Source organism: Pleurodeles waltl, chromosome 5, assembly GCF_031143425.1.
Source record: "Pleurodeles waltl isolate 20211129_DDA chromosome 5, aPleWal1.hap1.20221129, whole genome shotgun sequence".
Taxonomy (NCBI): Eukaryota; Metazoa; Chordata; class Amphibia; order Caudata; family Salamandridae; genus Pleurodeles; species Pleurodeles waltl.
The window spans coordinates 1,105,564,863-1,105,577,829 of record NC_090444.1 but is presented as its reverse complement, the minus strand read 5'-3'; the positions used below and the strand labels follow the sequence as shown (position 1 = coordinate 1,105,577,829).

The window sequence follows — 12,967 nt, the reverse complement described above, 5'->3', positions numbered from 1 at the left end:
GGTGGAGTTGCCTTCGAGGTAGTGGGTGAGCTGTGCGTTGACGATCTTCTCGATGACCTTCGCTGGGAAGGGGAGAAGGGAGATCGGGCGGAAGTTTTTGAGGTCGGCCTTGGGTTTCTTGAGGAAGGCTTGGATATCGGCGTGCTTCCAGCTGTCCGGAAAGGTTGCGGTGTTGAAGGATAGGTTGATGATCTTACGAAGTTGGGGGGCGATGGTGGAGTCGGCTTTGTTGTAGACGTGGTGTGGGCAGGGGTCTGAGGGGGATCCTGAGTGGATGGAGGTCATGGTCTTTCGGGTTTCGGTGTCATCTACGTGGGTCCAGGTGGTGATGCGGTCGGCGTGGGAGGAGTTGTTGGGGGTGGGGTCTGGCGGAGGTGTGGTGTTGAGGCTGTCGTGGATGGCGGCGATTTTCTGGTAGAAAAAGGTGGAGAGTGCGTCGCAGAGTTTCTGGGATGGTGGGACGTCGTTGGGTTTGGAGAGCTCCTTCACGATGCAGAAGAGTTCCTTGCTGTCGTGTGCGTTGTTGTTTCGGCGTTCTGTGAAGTGGGAGCGTTTGGTGAGTCGGATAAGTTGGTGGTGCTTGCGGGTGGCTTCCTTGTGGGTTGCGAGGCTGTCGGGTGTGCGCCCGAGAAGCCATTTTTTCTTGAGTTTCTGGCAGGTGCGTTTGGAGATGATCAGTTAGTCTGTGAACCGGGCTGCTTTTTTCTTTTCTTGGTTGACGGTGGGCCTCTTGAGTGGTGCGAGGGTGTTGGCACAGTTGAGGATCCACTGTTGGAGGTTGATGGCGGCAGAGTCCGGGTCGGTGGCGTCGGACGGTGGGTTCTTGGCGAGGGTGCTGGTTAGTTGGTCTTCGTGACTTTTCACCAGCGGCGGTGTGCCGGTAGTGGGGTGCGGTGGTGTTCGGTGTTTTTCTTGAATGTGAAGTGGACGCAGTGGTGGTCGGTCCAGTGGAGTTCGGAGGTGTGGCTGAATGAGATGTGGTTGCTTGCAGTGAAGAGTGGGTCTAGGGTGTGACCGGCGATGTGGTGGGTGTGTTGACCAGTTGTCTGAGTCTGAGGTTGGTGGTCAGTGATGCGGTGTTGGCGTCGTCGTTGTTCTCCAGGTGGAAGCTGAGATCTCCCAGGAGGATGTAGCCCATTGAGGCGAGGGCGTGGGTGCTTGCGAGGTCGGAAATGGTGTCACTGAAGGGGGCTCTTGGTCCTGGAGGTCGGTACCAGGGACTTATCTGTGTGCGAGGGGTGTCCCAATTTGGGGAAATAATGGTACATTTTAACTGAAAGAACACTGGTGGTGGTGGGGCCTGGTTAGCAGGATCTCAACACACTTCAGTACTCAGTAGAGTCAGCATCAATAGCAGGATAAAAGTGTTTGGGGTAGGTGGGGGTTGTGGACTGCAAAAAGGAGGCATTTTCCTACAGAGGGTGTGTAAGCTTGTGGAGGACACAGCGTTAATTTGTTGTGTTATTGATAGAGAAGCCAAGGGTAAAGGCCAGGTTACGCAATTGGTTAATGTGGGCGGGGGCATTAACATGAGTGGGGGGGCCACCAGGAGTCCTTCCAGGCAGAATGGGGTGTAGGCAATCACAAGCATTTCTTGTCTGAGTTGAGCTTGAGGCAGCTGACGTCCATCCAAGGGCAGACTGCTCTCCTCCCATTGGGAAAATGCATCTTGGCTTGAGCAGAGTCGTCCGACATGGAGAGGATCAGTTGGGTGTCATTGTCGTAGGAGACTATCTTTACCTCGTGTTTGATGATCTTAGCGAGCGAGCCATGTAGAGGTTAAAAAGCTTCAGGCAGTGTGTGGATCCTTGGGCTACTCTGCAGCAAGTGTATAAGTTCTGATGTGAATGGTGGTAGTCTGACCCTCTGGTGAGGAAGGACCAGATCCAGCTCAGGGCTTTGTCTCAGATGCCAGCGTCGAGCAGCCTGTCACAGAGGCTGAAGTGGGAGACTGTCTAGAATGCAGTAGAGAGGTCTAGAAGGTTGAGTGCGGCAGTGCCTACGCTGTGCAGTATGATGCGTATGTTGTTGGTGGTGGCCAAAAGTACAGTTTCGGTGCTGTGATTGCTTCCAGATCAGAAATGGGAAAGTTCTAGGATACGGTGTCTCTCGAGGAACTCTACGAGTTCCTAGTTGATGGCTTTTTCCGTTACCTTGGCTGGGAAAGTGAGCAGAGACATGGGTCAGTAATTCTTCAGCTCCCTAGGGCCGGCTTTGGGTTTCTTGAGTAGCGGGCGGATTTCTGCGTGTTTACAGTCTGAGGGGAATGTGGCAGTCTTAAACGATAGGTTGATGGTTCAGCAAAGCTCTGGTGAAATGATGGGAATGACAAGCTTGAGGATGTGATGAGGGCATGGATCTGAGGGTGCTCCCAAGTGGATGGAGTTCATTATTCTTTGGGAGTCCTCTACAGTAATTGTGGTTCAGCAGTTCGTATCTGGTGGGGGAGCAAGGTCCATGGTGCTGAGCGGTGAAGGCGGGCTCTGTATGCTGAAGCCTTTGTAGATGTCCCAGATCTTACAGTGAAAGAAGGTGGGGAAGATCGTTGCGGAGGTCTTGGGAGGGAGGGATGGATGAGGTTTCTGCCCTGCGGTTCGTGAACTCTTTGACAAGGATGAAGAGCTCTTTGATATTGCGAGTGCTGGTGTTGAGGCATGCTTGAAATGCAGCTTTTTGGGTGGCTCGTATGTTCTGGTGGTACGTTGTGTCAGTATTTTTGCAGGCGGTGCGGTTTGGTGGATTTGCGGAGGCTCCATTTGCATTACAATCGTCTGCAGGCGCGCTTGGATTGATGTAGGTCTTGCGTAAACCACTTGGGAGTTTTGCTATGTAGATTCCATGCCAATTTCCTTAGGGGGGCTACATTGGCTGCACATTCAGAGTCAGCGCTTTAGTTTGCCTGCGGATTCATTGGAGTGGTTGACAGCGTTTGGTGATCTGTGCTTCCGTGACTATACCCCAATGTTTGCCAGGGGGTTAGGGAATGTGGTGGCATGCAGTGTTTGAGTAGGTTAAGTAGATGCACTTTGTCAAGCCAACAGTGTTTGGAGGTGTGGATGAAGGTGAGGTTGTCCCCTGCTGAGAGAATGGCGTAGAGGATGTGAAGGGGTTTGTGGGTAGGGCCGATGACTAGTTGTTTGACGCCGAGAATTGTGGGGTCGTACAGGATGTTTGATGTATTGGGGGTCATTGAGGGTATCAAGCTGTAAATCGAGATCACAGAGTGGGATGTAACAGGAGGAAGTGAGTGCTTGGAGAGGCAATGAGGTTGACAAGGTCCTGTAAAGACTGGGGTTGAGGTGCAGGTGGCCTGTAGATGAGGGTGCCACGTAGGAAGGTGTTTCGGTTGGTCAGGATGTGGAAATGTAGATGCTCATGCGTTGACAGAATGTGACTAGATGATGAAAGGCGGAGGTTGTTCTAGTAGATTATGGCAGACACCTCCAGGAAGGTTGGCTCTGTCCTTGTGTATGATTTTGTAGTTGTGAGTAATGGGCGTGGCAATGTCCGTGGTAGCTGCAGGGGTGATCCAACTCATAGCGAGATAGTGACGTCCAGAGCTGTTGAGTCGAGGTCTCAGACTTGTAGTGCATGCTTGACGAGGGAGCATGTGTTAAGAAGCAGTGAGGAATCATGAGGTGGTACTTGGGAGTATGCTGGAGCAGGCGCAGCAAGAAAATGATCCATGTTTGTACATGTGGTCAGCTTGGTGGCATGCTGATGATCTTATGGGGTTGAGGGCACGTAGAGTGCTTGCGTTAAACCAGCAGAAGGGGTGAGAACCAGGGTCCCTGGTGCTGTGTGGCCTCCATGCACAAACATGCTTCCCTGTGGCGCACTAGCGTGGCGGCCGTCGGTAAGGAAGAGAGGTATGGAGGCGGTGGTCCAGCGATAAGGAGGTGGGAGAAGCGCTTTGCATGGGGCGGGTGGGGATGCTGGGACACCAGCATTGCCGGGTAAACACAAGAGGGAAAAAACGAAAAAAGGACAGAAAAGCAGCAAGTGAAAGGGAAAAAAAAAGGTCCAATTATTATGCCCAGTGGTGCCTCTGAAATGGGGGAGACTTAAAAAAGGAGGCCTTTGAAGAAAGTGCAAATAGGACAGGAAGTGCAGTGACTAGTTGCAGACTCGCTAAGGGGGATTATGCATCCATGTGTGGAAAGAATAGCCAGCCCATTTAGATGTGCCAGCTGCACCATTTCATCCTGCCCAGGGTGGGCCATCAGGATATTTATGATCCAGTCACACCTGAGCTCCCTTGGCGTGTGCCTGTCTGGAGGGAATGCACAAGAGATGATGCGTCACCCACCCAAACAGGTAGACATGCCAGTAGGCAGTAAATATTTAAGAAAATAAAACGGCAAATTTATTAATGTGACATTTTCAGCCACACAAATTAATGTTAGACTTGACCATAAGTTGTGATTTTGAATTGCGAGTCCATAGACACCAAAGTCCAAATTTTTTTTTTTTCAATTCGAAATTAGACAGGCTGCTTCAAGGTAACCCTGATGTTAGCTTAAGTGAAAGTTAGGCCTTGCGGTGGTGAAAGACAAGTGCAATAGTTTTTGTATTACCACAATAGGTTAAAATTAAAAATACACGTCCAACTTGCCCCTGCCCTTTGATCTGTCCCAGGCCCACTAAAGGGGTTACATATGTTTTAAAAATAAAGGTTTGAACCTGGAAAGATTTAACTTGACAGATCAAAATGGAAGTTTAGAACTGCACACACAGACTCTGGAATGATAAGCAAGTTATGTTGACCTACTACTTGGGATGCGCAATCATTACTGTGGGCGCACTAGTAGCCTTTAATTTACAAATCAAGGGCATAGGTAAGTACAATTTATTAGGGACTCATAAGTAAATGAAATATGCCAACTGTGTTAAGCATACATCACCATATTTTAAGGCAAGAGCGCATGCACTTCAGCACTGGTTAGTAGTGGTAAAGTGCTCAGAGGCCCGACAACAAGAAAAAGTCTGAGAAAGAGTAGGAAGGCCAACATTTGGGGGTGAACCTTAAGAGAAGGACATTTGACAATAAGCAAAACGCAAAATACATACAGATATTGTATTTGATTCTCATTTTTGAACCACTGTAACAATATGTCCTGCAGAAAAAAATATAAACTGAGCAGAAAAGATAGATGCTCGTACAAAATACAAGTAGACTGGACTAACCAATTAACTGAAAGAAGAAATTGACTGCCCATACACAATTAAGTTCAGCTGCTAACTGTACATCAACTATATTAACAGGGAAGCTATACTATATGTGAGTTATACTAAGTATGATGATGTACCTCAACTAACCAGTACCTCACCTACTTATCTCAAATGTCTGTAATACAAATGAAGGTCACTCTTCTTGCCATGAAAGAAACAGTAATGGGGCAGATGTCAGACAATACAAGATTGTATAGATCCTCTGAAAAATGGCCATTTAATTTTGGAATCTTTGAGAAACACTGCACTGGTCGCCACCATACTCTACACCACTCTACTCTGTACTAATACATTCTGCACCAATACACTCTATTCCACTGTATTCTATGACACTGCTCTGTCCCATGCCACTGTACTCTACGCCAGTGCGCTCTAAACAACTGCACTGTATGCCGCTGCCCTTTACTCTGCACCACTGTACTCTATGCCACTGTTCTCTGTGCCACTCCACTGACACTACAAAACTGCACTCTATCAATCAATCAATCATTCGATTTATAAAGTGTGCTATGTACCCGTTAGGGTTTCGAGGCGCTGGAGGGGTGGGGGTGGGGGGGGGGCGGGGGGAGACTGCTATCGTTCGAAGAGCCATGTCTTGAGGAGTCTCCTGAAGGTGAGGAGGTCCTGGGTCTGGCGTAGTGAGGTCGGGAGTGAGTTCCAGGTCTTGGCGGCGAGGTAGGAGAAGGATCTGCCGCCAGAGGTCTTGCGCTGGATTCGGGGGACGATGGCGAGGGCAAGGTTGACACAGCGGAGTTGGCGTGAGGGAACGTAGAAGTTGAGTCTGGTGTTCAGGTAGGTGGGTCCAGTGTCGTGTAGTGCCTTGTGTGCGTGGGTGAGGAGTTTAAAGGTGATCCTCTTGTCCACGGGGAGCCAGTGGAGGTCCTTCAGGTGGTGGGAGATGTGACATCGGCGGGGTATGTCGAGGATCAGGCGGGCGAATGCGTTCTGGATGCGTTTGAGTCGTTGGATGTCTTTAGTTGGGATGCCTGTGTAGAGTGCGTTGCCGTAGTAGAGTCTGCTACTGACGAGGTCTTGGGTCACCGTCTTTCTTGTTTCTGTTGGAATACACTTGAAGATTCTGCGGAGCATGCGGAGGGTGTTGAAACAGGAGGAGGAGACTGCGTTGACCTGTTTGGACATGGTGAGAGCGGAGTCGAGGATGAAGCCGAGGTTTTGTGCGTGGCTGGCTGGGGTGGGTGGGGGGCCCAGGGCGGTGGGCCACCAAGATTCGTTCCAGGCCGAGGGAGAGCGACCGAGGATGAGGACTTCCGTCTTGTCGGAGTTTAGTTTCAGGCGGCTGTTGCTCATCCACTCGGCGATGGATTTCAGTCCCTCGTGGAGGTTGGCTTTGGCGATGTGAGGATCTTTGGTCAGGGAGAGGACGAGCTAGGTGTCGTCGGCGTAGGAGAGGATGCTGAGGTTGTGCTGACAGGCCAGTTGTGCGAGGGGGGACATGTAGACATTGAACAGCGTTGGGCTTAGCGAGGAGCCTTGGGGGACGCCGCAGATGAGGTTGGTGGCTTCGGAGCGGAAGGGTGAGAGTCGGACTCTGTGTTCTGCCGGAGAGAAACAAGGAGATCCAGTTGAGGGCTTTGTCTTGGATACCGGCTTCGTGGAGACGATTTAGTAGGGTGCGGTGGCATACCGTGTCGAAGGCAGCGGAGAGGTCTAGGAGGATGAGGGCTGAAGTTCGCCGTTGTCCATTTGTTGTCTGATGTCATCTGTGGCGGCGAGGAGTGCAGTCTCTGTGCTGTGGTTGCGTCTGAAGCCGGATTGGGAGGTGTCTAGGATGCAGTTGTCTTCGAGGTAGTGGGTGAAGCTGGGCGTTGACGATCTTCTCGATGACCTTCGCTGGGAAGGGGAGGAGGGAGATCGGGCGGAAGTTTTTGAGATCGTTGAGGTCAGCCTTAGGTTTCTTGAGGAGGGGTTGGATTTCTGCGTGCTTCCAGCTGTCCGGGAAGGTAGCGGTGTTGAAGGAAAGGTTGATGATCTTGCGGAGTTGGGGGGCGATGGTGACGTCGGCTTTGTTGAAGACGTGATGTGGGCAGGGGTCAGAGGGAGATCCTGAGTGGATGGACTTCATAGTCTTTAGGGTTTTGGCGACATCTACGTGGGTCCAGGTGGTGAGGCGGTCGGCGTGGGAGGAGTTGTTGGGGGTGGGGGTCAGGGGAGGCGAGGTGTTGAAGCTGTTGTGGAGGGCTGCGATTTTCTGATAGAAGAAGGTGGAGAGATCGTCGCAGAGTTTCTGGGATGGTGGGACGTCGTTGACGTTGGGGTTGGAGAGCTCCTTCACGATGCAGAAAAGTTCCTTGCAGTCGTGTGCGTTGTTGTTAAGGCTTTCTGTGAAGTGGGAGCGTTTGGCGAGTCGGATCAGTTGGTGGTGTTCGCGGTTGGCTTCCTTGAGGGTTGCAAGGCTGTCGGGTGTGCGCTCGAGGATCCATTTTTTCTTGAGTTTCTGGCAGTTGCGTTTGGAGGTGATCAGTTCGTCTGAACCAGGCTGGTTTTTTTTTTTCTTGGTTGACGGTGGGTCTCTTGAGTGGTGCTAGGATGTTGGCGCAGTTGAGGATCCATTGTTGGAGGTTGATGGCGGCGGAGTCCGGGTCGGTGGGGTCGGGTGGTGGGTTTTTGGCGAGGGTGCTGGTTAGTTGTTCTTCTATGGTGACTTTTCCCCAGCGGCGGTGAGGCGGTAGTGGGGTGCGGTGGTGTTCGGTGTTTTTCTTGAAGGTGAAATGGACGCAGTGGTGGTCGGTCCAGTGGAGTTCGGAGGTGTGGCTGAAAGAGATGTGGTTGCTTGCAGAGAAGAGTGGGTCAAGGGTGTGACCGGCGATGTGGGTGGGTGTGTTGACCAGTTGTCTGAGTCCGAGGTTGGAGAGGTTGGTGGTCAGAGATGCGGTGTTGGCGTCATTGTTGTTCTCCAGGTGGAAATTGAGGTCTCCCAGGAGGATGTAGTCTGTTGAGGCGAGGGCGTGGGTGCTTGCGAGGTCGGAGATGGTGTCACTGAAGGGGGCTCTTGGTCCTGGAGGACGGTATATGAGGGTTCCTCTGAGAGTAGTGTTGGGGTCCGTGTGGATCTGGAAATGAAGGTGTTTGGCTGTCTTGAGGGTGTCTTCCATGTGGGTGTGGATCTTGAGGGTAGATTTGTGGGCGATGGCTATCCCTCTACCGATTCCGTTGGTGCGGTCTCTTCTGGTGCTCTTGTAACCGTCAGGGATGGCGATGGCGATGTCTGGGGCCGAGGAGTCGTTCCACCAGGTTTCGGTTAGGAAGGCTACGTCTGGGGCGGTGGTGTCGAGCAGGTCCCAGAGCTGGATGGCGTGCTTTCGTGCGGAGCGTGTGTTGAGGAGGATGCAGTTCAGGTGGTTGGTGTTGGTTGTTGTAGGCTCCGTTGTTCTGTTGCAGGTGAACTTGCCGGTGCGGCAGGAGAAGGGTCCTTTGGTGTGCTTCGGGGTGGCCTGGAAGTAGGCTGTGGATGGGCCAGGGTTGAGGGCGAGGAGTTCGCTGGCCGAGTAGCGAAGGCTGGGGATGCGGGGGCGTGAGGACCGGGGGGGGCACTGGGCGCAATCCAGGCGCGGACGCGCAGCGCCAGCCATTAGGAAGGGAGGGGGGAGGGAGGGAGGAGCAGCGTGGGGGCGGGAGGCAGCGGCAAGGGTAGATCGGCAAGGGGCGAAAAAAACAGGGAAAAAAGCAAGGCACAAACAGTAAGGATAAGTTCAAAAACAGTCACAAAATACAATTCTGGCACAAATTACAATCGGGGTACAGCAATCAGAAGGGGCACAATGGGGGCAGAAGCGCAAGGAGGCAAGGCGCTGAAAAAAGAAAAAAACACTTACAGGACGGCGAAAAGCGGCACACGGGTCAAGTGAAGCTTAAACAGAGCCCACTAGACACCAGGGATGAGACGCAGGAGGATGCCTGCGGGTGGAGGAGGGCCTCGAACACGCTAGTAGCAGCGTGGGTGGGGGTCAGGGGCACGAGACAGCAGGGTGGTGCTGCGGACGTGGGGGGCGAGCTCTAGACCTAAAGCAGGTCAGAGGTCGCTCACTCGCGACGCGCAGCGCCAGCCATTAAGAAGGGAGGGGGGAGGGAGGAGCAGCTGGGAGGCAAGAGGGAGCGGCGAATGGGGGCGGGGCCGCAGGGAGGCAGCGGCAAGGGTAGATCGGCAAGGGGGAGCGCCCAAGGGGCGAAAAAACCAGGGAAAAAAGCAAGGCACAAACAGTAAGGAAAAGTTCAAACAGTCACAAAATACAATTCTGGCACAAATTACAATCGGGGTACAGCAATCAGAAGGGGCACAACGGGGGCAGAAGCACAAGGAGGCAAGGCGCTGAAAAAAAGGAAAAAACACTTACAGGACGGCGAAAAGCGGCACACGGGTCAAGTGAAGCTTAAACAGAGCCCACTAGACACCAGGGATGAGGCGCAGGAGGATGCCTGCGGGTGGAGGAGGGCCTCGAACACGCTAGCAGCAGCGTGGGCGAGGGTCAGGGGCACGAGACAGCAGGGTGGTGCTGCGGATGTGGGGGGCGAGCTCTAGACCTAAAGCAGGTCAGAGGTCGCTCACTCGCGACGTGCTGCGCCAGCCATTAAGAAGGGAGGCGGGAGGGAGGAGCAGCTGGGGGGCGGGAGGGAGCGGCGAATGGGGGCGCGAGGGGGGCGGGGCTGCAGGGAGGCAGCGGCAAGGGTGGATCGGCAAGGGGGAGCACCCAAGGGGCAAAAAAAACAGGGAAAAAAGCAAGGCACAAACAGTAAGGAAAAGTTCAAAAACAGTCACAAAATACAATTCTGGCAAAAATTACAATCAGGGTACAGCAATCAGAAGGGGCACATCGGGGGCAGAAGCTCAAGGAGGCAAGGCGCTGAAACAAAAGGAAAAAACACTTACAGGGCGGCGAAAAGCGGCACACGGGTCCAGTGAAGCTTAAACAGAGCCCACTAGACACCAGGGATGAGGCGCAGGAGGATGCCTGCGGGTGGAGGAGGGCCTCGAACACGCTAGCAGCAGCATGGGCGGGGGCCAGGGGCACGAGACAGCAGGGTGGTGCTGCGGACGTGGGGGGTGAGCTCTAGACCTAAAGCAGGTCAGAGGTCTACACCACACTATTCTTTACTACTGCACTCTATGCCACTACACTGCATCACTGCACCCTATGCCACTGCACTCTAGGCACTATACTCTGCACCACCCTACGCCACTGCACTCTGCAACGAGTCTACTCTGCACTCTATGACACTGCACCACTCTGCATTACTGCACTCTCTGCCACTCTATTGTATGCCACTCTAACAAAGGCCACTGCACTCTAAACTACACTGTACACCACTACCTTCTACCCTGCAACATTGCACTCTCCGCCACTGTACAGCAATTTACTCTGTACTACTGCATTCTACGCTACTGCACTCTATGCCACTCTACATCAATCCACTCTACGCAACTGCACTCTACAGCACTATAATCAACTCTGCACTGCACCACTCAACACTACCACTGCACTCTCTGCCACACAAGTCTACTCTGCACTCTATGCCACTGCACCACTCTACACTACTGCACTCTGCCACTCTATTGTATACCACTCTACTCCACTCTACTTTGTCCCATGCCACTGCACTCTACGCAAATGCACTATAAACAACTGCACAGTACCCCACTGCACTGTACTCTAAATGAACTTCACGCCACTATGCCACTAACTTATAGCCATGCTAAACAGCAGCCACTCTGGTCAAAACACATTGGCAAAACCAATAACTCTTGCGTAGACAAGACCTATTGGCTTTGCCAATGCCTGTTAGTACTATGAGGTCGGATGTCCCTGAAAGAACTGTGAATGTGTAAGTCCTTGTTTTAAACATGCAACTGATGCCTCGTCGGGGGTAGTAAACGTTATATAAATACAATTACATCATAATATAGGCTGCTACAAAATGTGCAAATACATTCCAGTTAAATTTTAAAAAAAGTGTTTTTCAAATACAGATTTGATTAATATATAGTTTAAACCTAGTACTAACATTATTTATAACAGTCTAATAAAACCACCCACTCCGCAGCTCACCTTGGAACACCATTACAGTATCTCTCTGAAAGAAAATATCTTTGCTATTAGAAAACTTCAAGTGACTCCTTTGGTTAAAGTCAATGCAGGTTTTCAAGCCCCTTTATGTTTGCAGATTTACCAGGTGCCCACGTTTGCATTTCTTCAGGGAAGGAGACCCCCTGGCAAGAAGGCAGTGTCTTATCTATCTGCCCCTCCCTTCGGAGCACAAGAGACCCCCTGCCTTTCAGTCCAGTTGGGGAAACTAATCTGCCTGTAATTTGGCCCTGCCTCCGTTGTCCTTTTGGTGAAAGGCTAAAATTATGGACAAATACCGTCCCTTAACCCTTTCATTGCGGACAACGGGCGGCAAGGCCAAATTACAGGCAGTCCGTGGAAATAACCAACAGGTGGTCACCCTATTCATAGTAACATTCATGCCTGCGCGCCTGGCCCCACCTAAACAGAGGCTCGCATTTCATAATGCTAATCGCGGTAACTGACATTTATTTAGTGCTCACAAATAACGGCCCAATGAGGTGCTGTGACGCAGCTCGGGAACAGGTAACTAGTAGAAGAGCAGTGACACAAAAGAAAGTCACTGAAAGAGGAAAGCTGAGATTATATATATAGAATATATAATCGGCATGAGTACTGACCTTAAAGAAGGGGTAGCGCCGCTCCGACGAGTCTGTAACGCGGTACTGCTGCTCCGACCGCAATCCGTTGTGCCCCTGGCAATGCCGAGCGTTAAAATGCAAAACGCACATGCGCGTCATCCTCGTTAAAAATTCAAAGCGCGCATGCGCTACAGAACTGCCCATTGAGGGGAGCAGTTCCAGACGGCGAAATTGTCAAAATCGCCGGTGCGCATGCGCACATAACACAGCCGACCCGATTCGGACGGGGTGCGGCTAAATGCAGAACACCGGTAACAGGAAAGACTGTCTTGAAGCTAGAAAAAAAAGTGCACTACTGGCATCCAGTGGCCAGAGTTGGTATTGCACCCTATTTCTGTTTTAAAGGGAAAACAAGCTTGGATGAAGGCAAGTTTACAGCAGCACCTTCAGAAAGTGACTGCTCCAAACCAAGAGTGCGCCCGTAGACAGAAACGGCGCAGAAGACGGAAACGGCGAGGAAGAAGGAAACGACACGAGCGACGCTGCAAAAGGGAAGGAGAAGATTGCAGCTGTCCCAGCCAAGCTGCAACGGTGAGAAATGGATGCAAGTGCCACGTGAGGTACGAAGAGAGCGCGCATGGTCTGCGCAGCCCCTGGCAGGTGTCCGCCGCCACCGCCGAAAGAACGCCACATGCCCCAGCAGTGATGGACATCACCGCAGGACAAGAAAGGGACATGCCAGGCGTTGCCACAGGACGCCCAGAAAAAAAAAGAGACTGACACGTGCGCAGCGTGCACAGAGAGCTGCGCCCGAGAATGTGACGACATGGGTAAAGTCCGTGAAGATGGAGAGAGTACCCGAGAGCGTGACGTAACGCACGGGAAAAGAGGCCATGTCAGCTGGCCGCGCAGCGACGGAACATGGCCACTGTTGGCCCATCTGTGAGCAGGTCATCTGAACTGACCGACCCTGCCAGAGCAGATGGCAGGAGTGAGCGCCGTAACAGCGCAGCCTCAAGGCGCAAGAATGGCGCCATCGAGTGAAGAGAAGGAGAAGAGAAAGGTCCACCAAGA

At 52.2% G+C, this 12,967-nt stretch overlaps 1 long non-coding RNA gene across 2 annotated transcripts in view; it reads right to left on the bottom strand.

Moving 5' to 3' along the window:
- LOC138297357 (uncharacterized) overlaps nucleotides 1-12,029 on the bottom strand; it is a 40,534-nt gene extending 28,505 nt beyond the window's left edge. Inside the window, exon 1 of one of the 2 annotated variants that reach the window (XR_011204049.1) lies at nucleotides 11,933-12,029. This is a non-coding gene — a long non-coding RNA (uncharacterized lncRNA). The remainder of the gene's footprint in view (nucleotides 1-11,932) is intronic. The other variant, XR_011204048.1, reaches the window with a different exon arrangement.
- Nucleotides 12,030-12,967: the final 938 nt, after the last annotated feature.